This window comes from Suncus etruscus, chromosome 1, assembly GCF_024139225.1.
Source record: "Suncus etruscus isolate mSunEtr1 chromosome 1, mSunEtr1.pri.cur, whole genome shotgun sequence".
Lineage (NCBI taxonomy): Eukaryota > Metazoa > Chordata > Mammalia > Eulipotyphla > Soricidae > Suncus > Suncus etruscus.
The window spans coordinates 15921550-15929760 of NC_064848.1; the positions used below are offsets into that span (position 1 = coordinate 15921550).

The 8211-nt window shown below is 50.2% G+C and overlaps 1 protein-coding gene across 1 annotated transcript in view; it reads right to left on the reverse strand.

The window, feature by feature from the left end:
- The window catches only part of CUL1 (cullin 1), a 64090-nt gene extending 57207 nt beyond the window's left edge, over positions 1-6883 (reverse strand). Inside the window, exon 1 of the mRNA XM_049769407.1 lies at positions 6786-6883. The gene's annotated coding sequence lies outside the window, so the exon portion shown is untranslated. The remainder of the gene's footprint in view (positions 1-6785) is intronic.
- Between the last annotated feature and the right edge of the window lie 1328 nt (positions 6884-8211).

The following is an 8211-nucleotide window of genomic DNA, read 5'->3' on the forward strand; positions in this document are numbered from 1 at the left end:
ATATTCTTTCTGACAAATATATTAATGAAACTACTTCTCTATACTCTCACTGGAAGTGGTTAATTTTAGTCTATGTCAATGCAAAAAAGCCATTTCTCGAGTACTGCTAGCTAGTGAAGCTGAACTTGCTATCATGCACAGACCCTTTCTACAGGATAAATGAAAAAGTGTGCCCACAAATTTTCTTCCTCTGAAGAGAATGGGATCATCTTTTACTGTTAGGAAGGTCACTATGCATGCAAATCACGATTATTTTTCACAATCTGTATTTGCTTTAAAATTTTTTTAAACATAGGGGCCAGAGAGATAGCATGGAGGTAGAGCATTTGCCTTGCATGCAGAAGGATGGTGGTTCGAATCCCAGCATCCCAAATGGTCCCCAAGTCTGCTAGGAGCAATTTCTGAGCATAGAGCCAGGAGTAATCTCTGAGTGCTGCTGGGTGTGGCCCAAAAACCAAAACAAAGAAAAAATTATTAAGCATAAATGTAATTATTATTCTAAAGTAAGTTTTTATTTTTCCCTTACAGTTCCTACACCTGGTTTTAAGTTTGGAGGCATTCTCCATCATGAGATCTCTACCATCTTTCGGTTCATGTTAAATATGCATGTATAAATGTGTATTTATAGACATGCCAGTACACCGCCCTAAAAATTACCACTTTTTCCTACTCTGAAGGTATAGGTATCATCCTTCAGTTCTTAGGTTCAGTTCTGTTAAATATACATGTATAAATGTATTTTAAAAGCACACATCTTCACCACCCTAGAAAAACACACACACACACACACACACACACACACCTTTTCCTACTTTTTGTATTTCCACCAGCTCAGACCCAATCAACATTTAACACTTTAAATGTTCACTCTCATATTCTTTTTTTTTTTTTTTTGGTTTTTTGGGCCACACCCGGTAACGCTCAGGGGTTACTCCTGGCTATGTGCTCAGAAGTTGCTCCTGGCTTGGGGGACCATATGGGACACCGGGGGATCGAACCGCGGTCCGTCCAAGGCTAGCGCAGGCAAGGCAGGCACCTTACCTTTAGTGCCACCGCCCGGCCCCTCACTCTCATATTCTACATTTGTTTCCAAAGCAGCTTCTGACAAAGATCTTTTTAAAACGTGCAGCTGGGAGCTGGAGTGATCCCTTCATTTGGTTGGATGCTTGCTTTGCACATGAATGATCCGGTTCAGATACCTGGTGTGATTCCCCGTGCAGAGCCAGGAATAAGCCCTGAGCATCACCAGATGTGGCTCCCAAACCAGAAACCACACAAAGCAGCTGGTCTGACCCCAAAAAGTTCTAAAAGCCTTGTAGATTCCTAGAAGCACCTCTCTCAAGTCATACCCAGTTTGACAAGGAAGCCCAAGACAGGCAGATAGTGACCAGCAGCTGAGCTCGTGGGAGCCTGGAATGAGGAGCAATGTCAGGCACTCCTCCAGCAGGCACCCCCACGGGGAAAGGCTAGGGTGCTCAGGCTTCTCCACTAGCCCTACTGGGACCACTAATGGACATTTCTCTCTACAAAGGGTGAGAAAGGGCAGGTCATGAAGCAAGTGCATGGATGCTCAGCTAATCAGTGAGGGCCAGGGGCACACTCCCATGTACCTTGAAGGAGGTCTATGGGGGGAGGGAAATGGTGGCCAGTACAAGCTGAAGGATTAAGGTTCAGAAGGCCGGAAGGATCTAGGCCTGAGCTGAAGCCTTCATAGGTGCAGGCATATGTGGAGAGAAAGGAGGGGCAGAGAGTGTGGGCCACAAAGCAGCTGGGACCAGGTCTGCAAGGTGTGGGTACAATACCCAGGGTGACCTCTGCCCCAACCACTGAGGTGATCTGTCTTACTGAAGGAGTCTCAATCCGGCCGACAGGAGAACCCTGACACCCCCAAGGAAGCTATGGTTCCAGGGAGGACCCAGATCAAGTGTCACAGAACCACATCCCAGGCCTTTCTCCCAGGGAAAAGCAAAAAGCCATTTCAGTGTTCCAGAGCCAGAAAATCTTTCTATGAAGGAAACATGTCAAAAGTACCCAGTTTCCTGCAAAGTCAGCTGGAAGTAGCACACATAGTGGCAACAGGGAACATAAAAGTCCTTGGCAAGAGAATCAATTTCAGGGTTTTGGTGTCTTAGTTTAGTAAAGCAAACAAAAGACACACTGGATTAAACTAGCCACAAGGTGAGTGCAGACAAATCTACCTACAACTAAGCCAAGTGTACCCCCCCTTTTGCCCCCCCCCACTCATCCAGCAAAGTTGGAGAGTGCATGCATGACCTTGGGACCTTGGTGGGCAGAATCAGTGTCAATTAAAATACACACACATACATGATTGCTTGCTAAGAGAATGTACAGTAACACATAACACTCTCCTTTTCTGTTGAGATGGGGCCTGATTATTACCAAAGAAAATGTATACTAAAGAATCACACACACACACACTTTCCTGTTGATATAGAGCCTGAGTTATTACCTGATGGTATGTGTAGTAATGAAGACACACATACCCTTCTGTTGAGATGGCGTCTGAGTATTACATAAGAGAATATGTAGTAACAAATAATACACTCTCCTGTTGATAGAGAACCTGAGCATTAGCTAAGAGAATGTATAGTAGTGAGTAATACACACATAATACACACTCCAGGTGAGATGGAACCTGAGGACTCTCTATTGTTCAGATAGGGATGGAGTATGACCTAAGAGAATGCACAGTAACAAACCTCTCTTTCCCTCCTCTTTTTTTCTCTCTCTCCCATTGAGTACTAAAAGTTCGTTACTAAAAGAACATATCGTAGGAATAACACACACAACTCCCATTGTGATGGAGCCCGAGTATTACCTAAGAGGGTGTATAATAATGAAAAACACAAATATACAAACACACTGTTCTCGCTCGCTCTTCTCCTGATATAGAACCTGAGTATTACCTAAGAGAAAGTATAATGAGCAGTTCTGTTGAGAATGTACAGTAATAACACTCACACTCCTGTTGATACAGACCCTGAGTATTACTAAGAAAACATATGAGTAACTCTTCTGTTGAGAACGGGGCCGAGTATTACCTAAGAGAATGTACAGTAAAGAGTAACACACACGTAGTCACTCCTGTTAAGATGGGGCCTGAATGTTACCTGAGAATGTAGTTATTAACACACAGATACTCCTGATGACAGAGAGCCTGAGTATTGATATAGTATGGTATAGAGCCCGATATTTAAAGTCTCTCTCTCTCTCGTTGATATTATACTCTGAGTATTATCTAAGAAAATGTAGAGTAGGAGCTAAAGCAAAGGCAGTGGGAAGAGCGCTTGCCTTGCACACAGTCAACATGGTTCAAAGCCTATGGTCCCCCAACACAGAAAGAAGTAATTCCCGAGTGCAGAGTCACGAGTAAACCCTGAATTTGTGGACAAAATCTTACCCAACCAAAAAAAAAATGTGTGTAGTAGCCAATGACACATACACAAAACACATTCCTGTTTTGATACAACTGAATGTATGGGAGGGAGGGGAGAGGGAGAGGGAGAGTCTCCCATACACACACTTTTGAGGTGGGGTCTGAGAGTGGACAGGAATGACACCCAGAAGGACCATGAGGGTCCCCTATGCCAGAGGGGACTCCTGAACCTGCACAGAAGAGGCCAGCACAGCCAACTGGATATGGGGGGGAGGGGGCTAGAATGGGGTAAGTCAATTCAACCTGTGGATGGTGTCAGAAGGGGGGTGTTGAGGGGCTGGCCCTGGAGGATAGACCTTTGTGGTCCTGCAGATGGCCTCTGGGAAGATTCATGTCTCTTTAGTAAAGAGCCACAACCAGCACTTGGAAGACCTTGCTATTTCACCCTAGGTCTAGGGCAGGGGTCTCAAACTCAATTTACCTGCGGACCGCAGGAGGCAAAGTCGGGGTGATCCTTGAGTGCAAAGTCAGTAGTAAGCCTTGAACATTGGGGGGTGTGACCCAAACAACTAAAACAAAACAAAATTCCTCTAGGGCAGGGCCACAAAATGTTGTACGGAGGGCCGTTTGCGGCCGTGGGCCGCAAGTTTGAGACCTCTGGCCTAGGGGAAGAGGCCTGGAGACCCCACTCTGGCTCCGAAACATATCAAATTCAAATAAAATCTCCCTTACAACTTTGAACTACTGAGGGACAAGCGAAACAAACCTCTCTGCTCTTGACTATTTCTTGCACTGCCATGGATACAAACCTGGCCTGCCCTCATGGAGGCACTGCCTTGGATATAGGGATGCCATAGAAATGGAGTGAGGCTGGCTGGTGTTCCTGGGCCACAGACTATCAGATCACTTCCAGTGGGGGGGAAACACACCCCAAAGCCCCACAGCTCTGCCACCTGCCTTCAAGCGTCCAGGTCTGAAATATACCAGCCCAGATAATTCAGTTTTCTAGAAGGTAAGTAAGTAAAGGAGTCTGGAGGCTGCTCTGTCCTGCAGAAATAGCTCAGACACCCTGCATTATCCCGAGCAACTCTAGGACTGGGGGGAGGGGGTCGGAGTAGGGAGGGATACAAGGACAAAGATACAAGGACAAAAAAGTAGGTTTACAGAAGGGCTTACATCTATGCTTCTCAATTATTTTCTGTCATGTCCCCCTAGGATGAAGAAAACATTTATGCGCCCCCCCGCGAGATTATAAATACTATATTTAAAAAAACTTTAACCTGCAATATATATATATATATATAAAATAATCTGAGCTGATTTTTTAGTCAGAGGTGATGTCTGGATTAATGGCTACAATGAGCACGTTTTGCAATGCATAGCTTTTCTAAGTGGGGTTTGAAGCAGGACACAGCAACTCTCAGCTCCAGAGACATACAGAGACATAAACGCAGGGCTTAGCTTGTTATGACAGTGTTTGCCGAGGTCAAATGCGCCCTCCCCCCTTTACGGAGCCTCGCGCTCCCCCTCTGGGGGGCGCGCCCCACTATTTGAGAAGCACTGGCTTAGATAAACCTAGCATTTCCATAGCTTTTTGGGAAAAGCTGCTTTCTGGCTCTGAACTCAGGGATTACCCCTAATGGTTGTGGTACTCAGGGGAGGACCATATGAGATGCAGGGGATCCAACCCAGGTTGCTGTCTGCAAAGCCAGGGCCTTCCTTACCTGTACTATAGCCCCAGCCCCTTCCATGCATGGCTTTTGGGGGGGGGGCAGTTTTAAAAAATACCAGTGGGGGTGGGGTTTTGAAAAGATTAGCACAAGGGCTAAGGTGCTTGTCACCTGGGTTCCATCCTCAGCAACAATTATCTTTCCTCCTCAACACCACCGGGTGTGACCCCCCCCCCCCAGCACTTAAAAACAAAAGTTTCATGACTTTAAAAAGTAATCTAGCCATCCTTCACCAGTTTTAATGCCCTTCCCCCCCCCCACCCCCCACCCCCCCCCCCCCCGCCTCCAAATGGGTAGGCCAGAGAGAGCAGGCCTGCCTCTGTTGGGGCTCAAAAACCAATCCCGGAGGAGAAGCAGCAAAGAAAACTTTCAAGTCAAACCTCTCCCTCACCTCCCCCAGACCTTCTCCAACAAAAGTCCAAGTAGGTTTTTTTTTTTTCCAAATGCCTTTCTTTAAAGGGGGATGGGGAGAATGGAGCTTTAATCTTGGCTTACACCTCCCCACTCTCTGGGACTGCAGGGCCAACCCCACCAACTCCAGGACTTTAAAAAAAAAAAAAGGTGGTGCACGGGGTGGCAACATTTTCACCCCCCCAAAAGTGCATGCACTTAGACGATCTCCCCCCATAAAAGGGGGGTTGCAAATGTGTGCGAGTCTCCTCGTGGTCTTCTATTAAAAGCCAGTGCGTGCAAGGCTGGGGGGGCTCCTGGTTTGGGTTGGTGCAAAAGGGGGACCTCTCACCCAACATTTTCACCCCCCCCAAAGTGCATGCACTTAGACGATCTCCCCCCATAAAAGGGGGGTTGCAAATGTGTGCGAGTCTCCTCGTGGTCTTCTATTAAAAGCCAGTGCGTGCAAGGCTGGGGGAGGGGGGGCGGTTCCTGGTTTGGGTTGGTGCAAAAGGGGGACCTTCTCACCCGAAAACCCCAACTCCAGGACTTGAAAAAAAATTGGTGGTGCACGGGGTGGCCACACTTTCACCCCCCCAAAAAAAGTGCAAGCACTTGGGACGATCCCCCCCCCCAAAAAAAATAAATAAAAGGGGGTGTGTGTAAATATATGCGGGTCTCCTGGTGGACTTTTTTTTTTATTAAAAGCCTGTACAAGGCCGGGGTTCCTGGTTTGGGTTGGTGGAAGGGGGAAACCTCCCAGGTTTGGGGGGGACCCCAAAAACCTCTCCAGGGCCTAGCTAACCCCCCCAGACACCCCCCCTTTCCAAGCAACTGGAAAGGCGGGCAAAGGGGGGCCAGTGGGGGAGGGCGATCTCATTGAAAGTGGGGGGGCAGGTACCCCCAACACACCCCTGGTTATATCCCTATCGGGGAGGAGGCCCAGCGGGGTCAGCGCGCGCTCCCGGCGGCGCGCACGCGCAGGCCCAGCCGGGCTCCGGCCGCCACGGCACGACCCCCCCCCGAGGGCCCCAGTGTCCCCCCCCCACACCCCGGGAATGGCCGGCGAACAACGCGCTCGAGGCCGGGCGAGGAAAGGCCGCGCGAGGCCTCGGTCCCCCCCGCGGGCCGCAGACGGGCGCCGAGTCTGGGCCCGGCCGCCACCATCATCCGGGCCCTGCGCAGCCGCTCCGGCTTCCCCCGGCGCCGGCGCGGCCGTCACTGCGCCACCGCGGCTTTCCGGGCCTGCCGCCGCCGCCGCCACTCACCCGCATGGCCCGCCGGCGTCTGCCCGCCCGCCCGCTCGCTCCCTAGTTGAGCGCCGGGGGCCGAGGCCCGAGAGTGTCCCGCCGCCCAGTTCTGGCTGCGTGCGTGCGTAAGTGCGTGCGTACGTGCGCGCGTCTGTCCGTGCGTGCGCGTGCCCGCGCGCGCGTGCGTCCTTCTGTCCGTCCGTCTGCCCGCCCGCTCGTTGCCTCGTTGAGCGCCGGGGGCCGAGGCCCGAGAGCCGTCCCGCCGCCGAGGTCTGGCTGCGTGCGTGCGTGCGTGCGTGCGTGCGCGTGCCCGCCTGTGCGTGCGTCCGTCCGTCCGTCTGTCCGCCTGTCCGCCCCGCCTGGAGCTGCGTGCGCCACGGATCCCGCGTCTGTTCTCTCGGCCTCACTCCTTGGGGAGGCGCTGATTGGGGGCGCAGGGCCGGAAAAGGTGGCGCCCCCGCGGCCTCCGGAAACCCCCGCACCCGCCCCTCGAGACTCGGGAAAGTGGGAAGGAGCCATTCTGCAACCTCACCATCTTTTTTGGGGGGAACGACCTCCCCTCTTTCCTTTCCTTCCCAGGCCCCCCATCCCAGGGCCACCCCAAGAGTCTGTCTGCAAGGGAGGGCGTGGATCCCATTCCCCCCAGGTTCTGCAGGGCTGGCTTCTCCCCCCCAACTCACTTTAACAAATCCAAATCACAGCTGAGATTTCTTCCCCTCTTCAAACTATTGAAATAAGTTAGGTATTTCTTTTGGGGGGGGTTGGGTGAATGGACCAAGAACCCCATCACTATGAGTATTGGGTTCACAGACTCGGGATTGGCTTACGTGTGGCTTTGCCAGGCCTCAGATTGATTTTATCGAGCTCACAGTCTACAGTTATTCTGTAACTGTCACTCTGGGAGACTGAGGCACACCAAATCTAAGTTGGGCCTCCCCTCAACCCCCCAACTGGCTCTTCCCTTGTCTGTAACCACTTTTTTTTTCACCTGCTGAGGGATTTACAATTTAATATCAGCTCACACACCTGATAAAGAATTCACTGATTCCCAGTGTACTTTCAGATTAGCCATCCAGTTAAAAGACAAAGTCACTTGATTGTTGCTTGCAAAGGAAAGCACTCTTGACGGTCTATACAATCTCTTTCCATACCAGGCCAAGACTCACCGCATCTAGATTTTGAAGAGATCCGTTAACCTGATGTCTGTCAGAACCAAACTTGTTTGTCAATCAAAAGTTTAAATTTGTCTCCCTTTGAGACTAGTAGGCCCAAACCAATTAACTAAGGAAGGTTTGCGGCTGAGCCTTCAGGCACACGTTTAGCTTGTATATGGCCCTGGCTCTGGATTTGGATTCCACACTGAAAAAAAAATGTGCAAAAGGAATGAAATGAAAGTGTAACCTTACCAGTCTAAGACAAAATGAAGTTCAGAAAACACAAAATT